General features: G+C 42.8%; 1 pseudogene; it reads right to left on the bottom strand.

The window, feature by feature from the left end:
* Positions 1-899: 899 nt before the first annotated feature.
* Positions 900-10,047, bottom strand: LOC146798683 (protein adenylyltransferase SelO, mitochondrial-like; annotated as a pseudogene).
* Positions 10,048-10,840: the final 793 nt, after the last annotated feature.

Genomic DNA, 10,840 nt, shown 5'->3' on the forward strand with positions numbered 1-10,840 from the left:
ACACGAGACGCTAACCGTCAGACGTTGCAGTTGCCAACTGAGCTATTTCTTTCTTTTTTTTGTTTTTTTGTTTGAACAAATAGCTTTTATTCAACCTGTACAATTGTGAATATTTTACAGAAACATGAATCATTAATATACACACTTTTATAGACATGTTTACATATAATTACAACTGGCTGATCAAGAATTCTGCATACTATCAAAGAGCACAGCATTTTGTTTGTCACTTAAGATATGCCAAGCATGATCCTAACAACCTCTTTTGAGTTGAGCTTGCAATTAAAAAGAAATCTTGTTATGATGACACAGATCAAAGTGTCTATGTAGAAGTGGTTCCAAAAAAACAGTAAACCTAAATAATGTACATCTTAACTCCTTTTTACATATCTAATGGTAAAGAGTTGCAAGTTGGCATCTCTAAAACATACTATCAGTTGGTCATCGGACAAAAACATATCAGATATCTGACTTTCTATTTTTGTCTTCATGTAAAAACAGACTGCCTTTGGGTATGTAATCATTTTAAAATCCTAAATTCCCAGCTAACACCCTCTTTTTTTCTTTTAACAGACGAATATGAAGCAACCTGTTATGCAATAGTTTCCATTTTAAGCAGATCTCCTTTTCTCGTGCATAGGTTAGATTAAGTATGCCATTGACAATCCTGTCCGCATTAAGCCCAGTAAAACATTATTGCTGCGTGAAAGAAGTCCTTAAAATGAAAAAGTGAGCCTCTATCCAAAACCTGCGAGGGTTCAGAAAAGTCACAGCTATATTGTGAGATACCCAAACAGAATGTTTCAGCAACTTAATAGTACTTTAAAATTGGCCTGTTGGACTCTCCACTACAGAGTAATTGACTTTCCCTCTGTGAGTGGTAAAAACCAACCCGGCAATTATGAAGATCATGTGACACAGAGTTCTGAAGCCCAAAGTGGAGGTTTACTGCTATAGATTGGCTTCCTTTCAGCAGAACTACATGCTCCAGCAGCAGCATCTTCAACTTCCTCTTCAGGTGACCAGCGCTCCTGCACCTCCTGTAAACACTCTTCATCTTGGAATGGGTTTTCTAGACGAGACAACACACTTCGCACCTCTTTGAAGTCTCCGCTCTCTGCTGCATCAATAGCATTCTGGGCAATGTAATTTCTAAGAATATATTTTGGATTGTATGAATCCATATTCTTCACACGCTCTGAATTCAGTGACTCAACATCATTAACACTGTTTTTTCTCTCTTTAACCGCAAACTGTATTTCTGCAGCCATTCTTTCCAATGTGCTTTGTTTTCATTAGACAGATCATCTGATGTCATCTGCTGCAATCCAGAGTACCGCTCTATACGTTCCAATTCCTTATTAAAATTGTCTTTTGTTCCAATTAAAGCAAACAGCTGTGGATTTGACTGTGCCAACATGAGCATCATGGAAAGTTGCCTCGAATCCATCTTTGGTTTGAAAACCCCTTTTAAATGTTCGATAGATGCCATTGGTCAACTTTCTTTTGCAAGACGTTATCTAGCTCCGCAGGATCTGATACTCCAGAGAACGAGCTCAACAAACGGAAAGAGTTCGTGAAATCTGCACCTGTGCGTTCCATGGTTTGTAAGAAGTCTGATACCAATTTTTTCTCATCTTCTAATTCCAAATGAACAAGGCCTAGTTTCTTCCTCATCTTATGCAATTAATGACTCTCATAAGTTGCATCAAACTCCTCTTCGAGGATAGTTTCGCTCATCTCCAGGGGCAGTTCAGGAACCAAAGCCTCGCCAAGCTTACCCAGATTCCACTTGCAAATTTGCGGCTGTTTATTGTAAGCATAGCGTCCTATATTATCAGAGTCATTACAAATGTGAATAGGGTCATATCTGTCCATAAAGCCAAAGGGACCATAATCAATCGTAAGTCCTACTATGCTCATATTATCTGTATTGAGCACCCCGTGGCAAAATCCAACACACTGCCATTCGGCAACCAGCCTCGCTGTCCTTTGAGTGATCTCTCGAAAAAAGGCAGCATTCCTTTTAACTGTGTCGCTGGGGTAAGATTCCTGTATTTCTGGATAGAAGGTGCCAATCACATAGTCAAGCATTTTCACTCGTATATCATTTTGATTAACCCCTTCAGTGCCCATGACGAGCTGGACTCGTCATGGGCCGCGGTGGCGCTGTGCCCATGACGAGTCCAGCTCGTCATAGACCCCGCCCGCTAATACAACGGCCGGCACAGGGCGGGGAAAGGGGCGGGCACTGAAGGGGTTAACACTGGGGCCCGTTCGTCCTGTCAGTTCATCTGTCGGTTTAAAAATGTCAAAGGAGCCAAACCTTATAAACGTTGAAGCTATGCGCAGGACAACTGTGCATTTCTCATGCTTTGGACTGCCATCATAGAAAATATCTCGGACAACAGTGGAATCAGAGGTGACACATGACCCGGCCCTTGTTGTGGGTATGTCCAAGTGAAACATTGCCTCGCTGCAAAGAAACTCTCTAATACTCGACCTCAGAACCTTGCGCCCATCTGCTTGCCTGGAGTAATGGGTGAGTCCGGCGCCCTTGAGCTGGATCTCCCAGCGATACCCTTGGGGGCCCAGCACCTCTCCCAGGTACATGGCAGCGCCATCACCCAGCTGCTCAGCAAAGCTCCCAAACTGGTATCCGCAGTAGCAGTGAGCGGCGGGCTCGGCGCCGGGCGGCAGGCGGCCTCCGCTCAGGTACAGAGCAGCCTCCTGCTCCTGCAGCCCTGCCGCCTCTAGCCCTAGCGTTACAACAAACAATTGATGGACGGAATGCTGACAATGCAGACATTCTCCCCCAGTCAAGAGATCTGGGTTAAATCCATCGTTCTTTTGCCCACTACACCACCCCAGTTTAGACATGGCCATATGCAAATCAGTCTTGACCCTGTGCCTCATGGGAACAGTCCAGCCCGAACTGCCAAGCCATGTCTTCCCTGGACCAGAATCAAGCATCCTAGGACCGGTTTCTGGCTATCAGCCGTCATCAGCCAGGATAGCTTGACTCCAGTGGCGTAGTGAGCACGGGTCCCACGTCTGGGAATACCCATCCCACTTAGGGCGAAAAGCGTTACAACAAACAATTGATGGACGGAATGCTGACAATGCAGACATTCTCCCCCAGTCAAGAGATCTGGGTTAAATCCATCGTTCTTTTGCCCACTACACCACCCCAGTTTAGACATGGCCATATGCAAATCAGTCTTGACCCTGTGCCTCATGGGAACAGTCCAGCCCGAACTGCCAAGCCATGTCTTCCCTGGACCAGAATCAAGCATCCTAGGACCGGTTTCTGGCTATCAGCCGTCATCAGCCAGGATAGCTTGACTCCAGTGGCGTAGTGAGCACGGGTCCCACGTCTGGGAATACCCATCCCACTTAGGGCGAAAAGCGTTACAACAAACAATTGATGGACGGAATGCTGACAATGCAGACATTCTCCCCCAGTCAAGAGATCTGGGTTAAATCCATCGTTCTTTTGCCCACTACACCACCCCAGTTTAGACATGGCCATATGCAAATCAGTCTTGACCCTGTGCCTCATGGGAACAGTCCAGCCCGAACTGCCAAGCCATGTCTTCCCTGGACCAGAATCAAGCATCCTAGGACCGGTTTCTGGCTATCAGCCGTCATCAGCCAGGATAGCTTGACTCCAGTGGCGGGCGCCGAGAGCGCTACCACCTGCAGCCGCTTCAGAGGGGACGGCCACACCTGAGAGAAGCAGGCCTGACGGACCTGGCGCGGCCGGGACGCTTCCTCTTCCTTGCCGGAGCCGGGCTCCACAGGCAGTGCGCGCAGGGCCAGGTTATCAAAGCGGAGAGAGGCGAAGGGACCCCCTGCCTCTGCCGCGCGCTGCATGGATGCCCTGTGGGGATCTCGTAAGAACAGCGTGGAGAAATAACCAGAAGGTAGCTGAGTGGTAAAAGTAGAAGTTTATTCTTGAAAGCTAAGTATATCAAGATAGATGCAGCTCTAAAGGGAAAGGCTGGTAGAGTGACCAACAACCTACTGTTCATACTAAAACATCCCTATTACATAGTAGGATTCTAGTAATGGAACATCACTTAAAGAGATACACCATTACTACACATCTCCCTTCTTAACAGACTTCAACAATTAAGACAAAAGTACCCCAAACCAAAAACGGAAAACAAAAAAATAAAATCACAGGTGAGTAAACATCCGCACAAACAATTAGAAACGAACAAAATCTTCACATTTCTTGGAAGTAATAATTTGTCTTCCAAATCTGCTAGATTTGTTTTCTATGGTGGAGTCATTAGTCACCCCTCTACTCTGTGAGTCCAAATCTCTAACAATCTCCTCGTGCTGACCTTCAGTTTCCTCCAAACCAATAGGGCGCTGACTACAGATGTTATCTTGTACATGAGGAACTTCACAATTTACTCCATCATCCAACATCTGAGGCGCTTGAGGTGTATCCAATAAAGGTATCATCGGTGTACTACTCCCAGCTCCAGTGTTGCTCAAGGGAAGGAAATATATCCATCCACCAATAGTCTCTTCTCCCTTCCAAAACACATTTTCTACTAATTCCAGGATCTGCAGAAATCGCAATGCGACTCATATGATGGACGCTGCCATCATCGAGTTGCACGGTGTTTCTCATGACTCTAGTAACAGTTCTTGGTTCAGAAAATTTGGACTGCAATTTGCCAGATTTTTTTACTTGCTTTACTCTGACACTTTGCCCAACTTTCACACAAACGTCTCTAGTGCCGTGTTTTGCATCAAAATATAACTTATTCTTGCATTGAGAATTGATAATGGATTGCCTTACTAGTTCAGAATCCCAGTCATATTTTTTGCTTCTACCAATCCATCCCGGATTTATTTTGCAATGGGGAAATCTACCTCGCATTAGGCCAAACGGACTCTACCCAACAGTGTCATGGGTAGTGATTCTTTACGACCAAATCAATTTATTAAGTTCGTTATCCCAATTCTCGTTGCCTTTCTTGGCCAATTGTAAAATACCTTTTAAGACTCTGTTCACTCTTTCTACCACCGAATCTCCTCTAGGGTGGTACAAAGCTGTGAATTTCTGCTCAATGCCAGTGTTGTTCATGAAATCCGTCATCAAATCAGACTTGAATTGAACTCCATTGTCTTTTAATATGGAAAATGGAAAACCCTGTCTTAAAAAACACTTTTCGAGGAAACGAATAACAGTTTCTGTATTTACCTTAGTGACAACCTCAACTTCGAGCCATCTGGAAAACAAATCCACCAAAACTAAAATATACTTGGTGACTCTGTCCTGCCACACTAAAGGTCCCATGATATCTAGGGCAACCTCTTCCCATGGTAAACTTGGGCAAGGAAGTGAAGACATGGAAGGGTTGAGTGTCTTCTGTGCCTTATCAGAGCACTCACAATTAATACACCCACGTACAAACCTTTCTATATCTAAATCAATCCTAGGCCACCAGTAAAGTGATTTAATATTCCTTTTGGTGCGAGAAACTCCAGGGTGTCCTTCGTGACCTATGACAATAATTTTTTGCCGCATCCCTAAAGGGGTATCCTTTTTTCTCCTCTGCACACAAAATCTCCATCTAGACTCAGTTTGTCGCGAACTTCCCAAAACGCTCTTAAAGTGGTATTAAATTTGCAGTCATTGGTCCAACTATGAATGACCTTGTTTTTAACCATAGACAAAATATCGTCCTTGTCACACTCTTCTTGCCAATCATTTTTACGTACACCAGATGTATCATCAAATACACCAGCTACCAAGAACTCACACCATGGATCAAAATCCACCTCTTTCATTGGTAGAGAAAGTCTGCTGAGGAAGTCAGCTATGACATTTTTTGCACCAGGGACATATTTAACCTCATATACAAAGTCCTTGAGTCGCATTGACATTCTTGCGATCCTTGCTGAAGCTCTAGAAAGACCTTCCGTTGTGAGTAATTTCATGAGAGGTTTATGGTCGGAACGTAACAAAAATTTCTTACCCCATATAAACTTTCTGAAATGTTCCATGGCCCATACACAAGCTAACGCTTCTCGCTCTATTACTGAGTACTTCTCTTCCGTTGGAGAAAGAGAACGAGAAGCGAAGGCTATAACTACCTCTTTACCTTGTTCTGAAATTTGAGATAATACACCTCCTAGACCCGTCCCACTGGCATCCGTTGTGACAATGGTATATGCCTGTGGATCAAAACCCTGTAAAGTGGGAGCATGAGCAATGGCTTCTTTAATGCTATCGAACGAATTCTGGCACGCATCAGTCCACACAAACGTAGCTTTGTTTTTCATCCGTGTACACATTTCATAGGTTTTTTGGGCAAAATTATTAACAAATTTTGAATAAAATTCTGCCAAGAAAAGATCTAAGTTCATCCTTAGACTTTGGCGAGGGTGCACTGAGAATGGCTTCTACCAGACTACTTTTAGGTTTGATGCCACAACACCCAATCTTGTGACCCAAATAAGTGACTGATTTCTCAGCAAATTTGCACTTGCTGCCTTCAGCAACTAACCCATTATCCCTGAGCATGGTCAAAACTTCTCTTAGCACAGTATCATAATGTATCTTATCTTTTCCCATAATTAAGATAACATCTTGAAAGAATGCAACTTCTTGAATGTGACTGAAAAGGTTTGACATCAGCCTCTGAAATACCACAGCGGCTGATGCCAACCCAAATGGCATTCGCTTAGATCTATAACACCCGAAAAGTGTACAGAAAGTGGTGAACTGTCTGCTACATTTCTCTACAACCACTTGGTGATATGCAGCAGAGAGATCCAAAGTGGAAAACCACTTTGCATTTCGTGTCAAAGATAGCATTTAATCAATTCTAGGAAGTGGAAATTGGTCAACCAATATGTTGTCATTGAGGTATCTTAAGTCCACACATAGACGGGCCTTGCCATTAGATTTTTGTGCTACGGCTAATGGAGAAACCCATTCTGCTGCTTCTACGGGTTCAATAACATTGTTATCTAACATTTTTTTAAGTTCCCCTTTAACCTCATCCCTTACAATAAAGGGAAGGTTTCTTGCTTTGTGTATCTTGGGAATAGCCCCCTTCTTTAAGCGAATTTGATGAGTGAATCCTTTTAGTTTACCCATGCTATTAGTGAGAACTTCTGGAAAATCTTGTAACACCCACTTCTTAGTGTCCTCCCCATCACACAAAACTAAAACTTGTTCTTTACTATTGGGATTCAAAATGATGTCCAATGACTTTTGATCTTTCCAACCCAATACTGATGGACCCTCTTTAGCTACCTACAATTTTCCCACGGCTTGTCTTTCTTTAAAGCGGAAGATTGGGGTTCTAAAACCTAACATGTCGATCTTATCTCCCGTAAAGCTTTCAGCAGACACATCATTATGCTCTAACCATTCACCAATTTTGTTAATAAATTGGTTTTTCCACACGTCTTGTGACACGATGGTAAATGGAGAGCCAGAATCGGCTGCCAATTGAACTACAATGCCTCCTAGGGAGACATGGCACAAAGGTTTAGAGGAAGAGCTACCAGTGATATTTAGTACCACCTTCTTTTTTTGGACACAGTTCACCTGTACTTCAGTTTCACTAGCAGTTGAAGAACTTCCATCATCCCCTTCTTGTATGCATTTTACTTTCCCTGTGGAATTCTTCTTGTGTTTGCATCTACACACTCTAGAGAAGTGTCCGATCAAACCAAATTCCAAACATTTAGCCGACTTGGCTGGACATTTCTCGTATGCTGCGGAGTGTGAGTAACTCCCACATCTATAACAAATCAGGTTGCTAAATCACTTTGTTTCTACGCTGTCTGATTTTTTTTCCGTGTAGTCTCGTTTGCTTTTATCATACCTTGTACCTCTGTGATTTTTGTACAATACTTTTTTTCCAATAACTTTCCCAACAACTTCCTCTGTGCTTATCTTATCTTGAGAAAGCGTAGCTTTGGCACAGCGTTCTGAGAGTTCAGCTTTCTTGACCATAGCAATGATGTCTTTAAGACAACTTTCTCTTTCTACCCATAACTTATCTTGTAGGGTTTTATTCTTAGTGTACATGGCTACCTGGTCCCGAATGAACTCATCATGCAGCTGTGCAAATTTACACTTGCTCGCTAACTTTTTTAACGCGGATATATATTCCTCTATTGTTTCGTGTTTGTCTTGTTTCCTGTGGAAAAAAGAATGTCTGGTGACAGCAATACACACTGAGGGAGAAAAATTATCATCAAGATCCAAAATAGCCGATTTAAATACATCTAAATCTCCCTCTGTCCTATCATGTTTATGCAATTCGTTAAATATACGTAATCCTTCAGGACCTAAAGAGTACAATAACATTCTTTTTTTCTTTCAGGAGAAAATGTTCCGCTGATGTCCTCTACGTTCGCGATATAGTTGAGGAAATATTCTTTCCAGTCCAGCCACGCTACTACCGGTTCACCGGGGGTCACCAAAAATTCCTTAGGGGAATTGATGTGTGGATTTGAAAAATTTCCATCTCCGGTAGTGTTGTCCCTTGAGTTAGTGGCTGAAGTATTGGTAGGCATGACCAACGAATGAAGAGACAATAAGGAATTCCAATCAACTCAGAATACACAGGATGTGATACAAGAGAGTAGATTTAGATTAAGTGCAACCACTTCTTCCTCAAGCAAACATGTCTCACACAGTACTTTGACTTCATGAAAATCACAAATCCACTTGTAATTAAAATTTTTTGCAGTACTTTATCTTCCAGAAAACGACGAGTGCACATGTATGTACCTTATTCAATGTGTATGTTGTAATTATCTTGATATACCCAGCTGTAAATAATTTTTAAATGTCCAGAGCTGCCAGAACATTTACATGTGCAAAGCTGCAAAAACCATTACATTGCAATCTTCTTCTTTTTTTTTTTTAAAGTAGAGTAAAATGGCAATCAATGCTGAAACATACCTTAAAATACTGACGACTTTGCTCCCATGAATGTAGAAGGATCAGGAGTACAGTGCGCGTTGTTAATTCCCATTACGCGCACTGAGGAGGCTGCAGCGTGTGAGAAAATTGTATCGGAAATCCCAGCATAGCGTTTGACTCGCTGTCATGGAGACGCTAACAACAAAATGGCCGCTATGAGTGCTGATGCGTAGCGTGGTGATGTCTTATGACAGCGTGGAGTCGTTCCTAACCACGTATGTCACAAACGTCCTCAGAATTGCCGTGATGGCGAGATTTGAATCCGCGGAGAATGGAGCGGAGAATGGAGCGCTGTGAATGCAGTTTTCAAAACTAAGCTAGTTGCGCACGCGGGGTGAATCAACGCTTTAACAGTAGTATTGGTAGAAATTATGCTCACCATATATTGATTAAAGCGCTCACAAGTTCCCACAGCAACACTCCTCACCACATCGGGGAAGCAAGTCGTCCAAAAGCAGCACGGCTCTCGTTGCTCGTTGAAGTTAAAACAGCAGGGTGCAGCGCTATCTGATGCTATCCTTCGTTGGCAAACAGCAGGGTGTAGCGCTATCTGATGCTATCCTCTGTTGGCAAACATTCCAATCATCGCTATTGCTTGTTGGAGACAGCGGTGGATAGAGATTCCTTTGTAGTGCTTGGTAGAATGTCACGCAGGAAAAAAAATGTCTTATGATGAAAAAAAAAAATCTTTTCATCCCACAATCGTCGCCAAAATGTTTAGGGATCTCGTAAGAACAGCGTGGAGAAATAACCTGAAGGTAGCTGAGTGGTAAAAGTAGAAGTTTATTCTTGAAAGCTAAGTATATCAAGATAGATGCAGCTCTAGAGGGAAAGGCTGGTAGAGTGACCAACAACCTACTGTTCATACTAAAACATTCCTATTACATAGTAGGATTCTAGTAATGGAACATCACTTAAAGAGATACACCATTACTACATGCCCCCAGCGAGGCCCTCTCACGGACACCTGAGGGAAGCCCATTGCTGGAGAGACGGCCGCCCCCGGCTGAGGCAGCCAATGCCCGGCACCAGAGCAGGTGTGGGAAACCCAGAGCCAGGAGCGCTGCTGCCATACAGAGCTAGCAGCAGGTAGACCACTGGTAGGGCTGACTATTTCTTTCTTAAATTTAGGCGGATCTATGTTGCAAAGATAAACTTGATATTTGATCAATGAAAACCTATAAAATCTTAACCTAATCTTTTCTACACAAGGCATAATCACTGTGGGGGTGAAAGGTAAAGGTAGGGAGGGAAGGAAAGGGGAAGGAGGTAAATACAGTGTGTAATATTCATATTTGCAGGAGCCCTTCACTCTTAACTTAAACTCTCCCATTCATTTTCCCATTTTCAAACTTTTTAGAGTAGTCCCGTTTCTTACGAAAAATACCGACCATTTGTTTACGTTTTGCTATTCTGGCATAGCCACGGCCTGGTAAAAAAATATTTTGTGTACAAATTTCATTATTGTTTTGTAAGGTATCAGTTATCCTTTTGTTTGCTCAAATAACCATATGGATAGGACATTAGACAGACTCCAAATACTTTTTAACTGATTTCCATTTGTGTTCTCTTTTTTAATTTTTATGTTTTAGATAGGAAAAATACTGGATTTTGCTGGTCTTCTATATTTATACCGGCGTGGACTTAACGATGTAAGCCAGGCTGGTAGAGCACAGCCAGATGTCAGACACTGTTTGTCAAAGAGATAGACAGAGAAACTATTCCTCGCCGTGGGGAGGGCTTCCCCTGTCCCCAAAACCGAACTGAACACTGATACATATTACTCTATCTCATTCAGCTTGCACAACAAAATAGCCACCATTAAGCATGTGTGTGAGGTGTCTCCGTTATCACCTGCCTTGTTTA

Source organism: Triturus cristatus, chromosome 9 (assembly GCF_964204655.1).
Source record: "Triturus cristatus chromosome 9, aTriCri1.1, whole genome shotgun sequence".
Taxonomy (NCBI): Eukaryota; Metazoa; Chordata; class Amphibia; order Caudata; family Salamandridae; genus Triturus; species Triturus cristatus.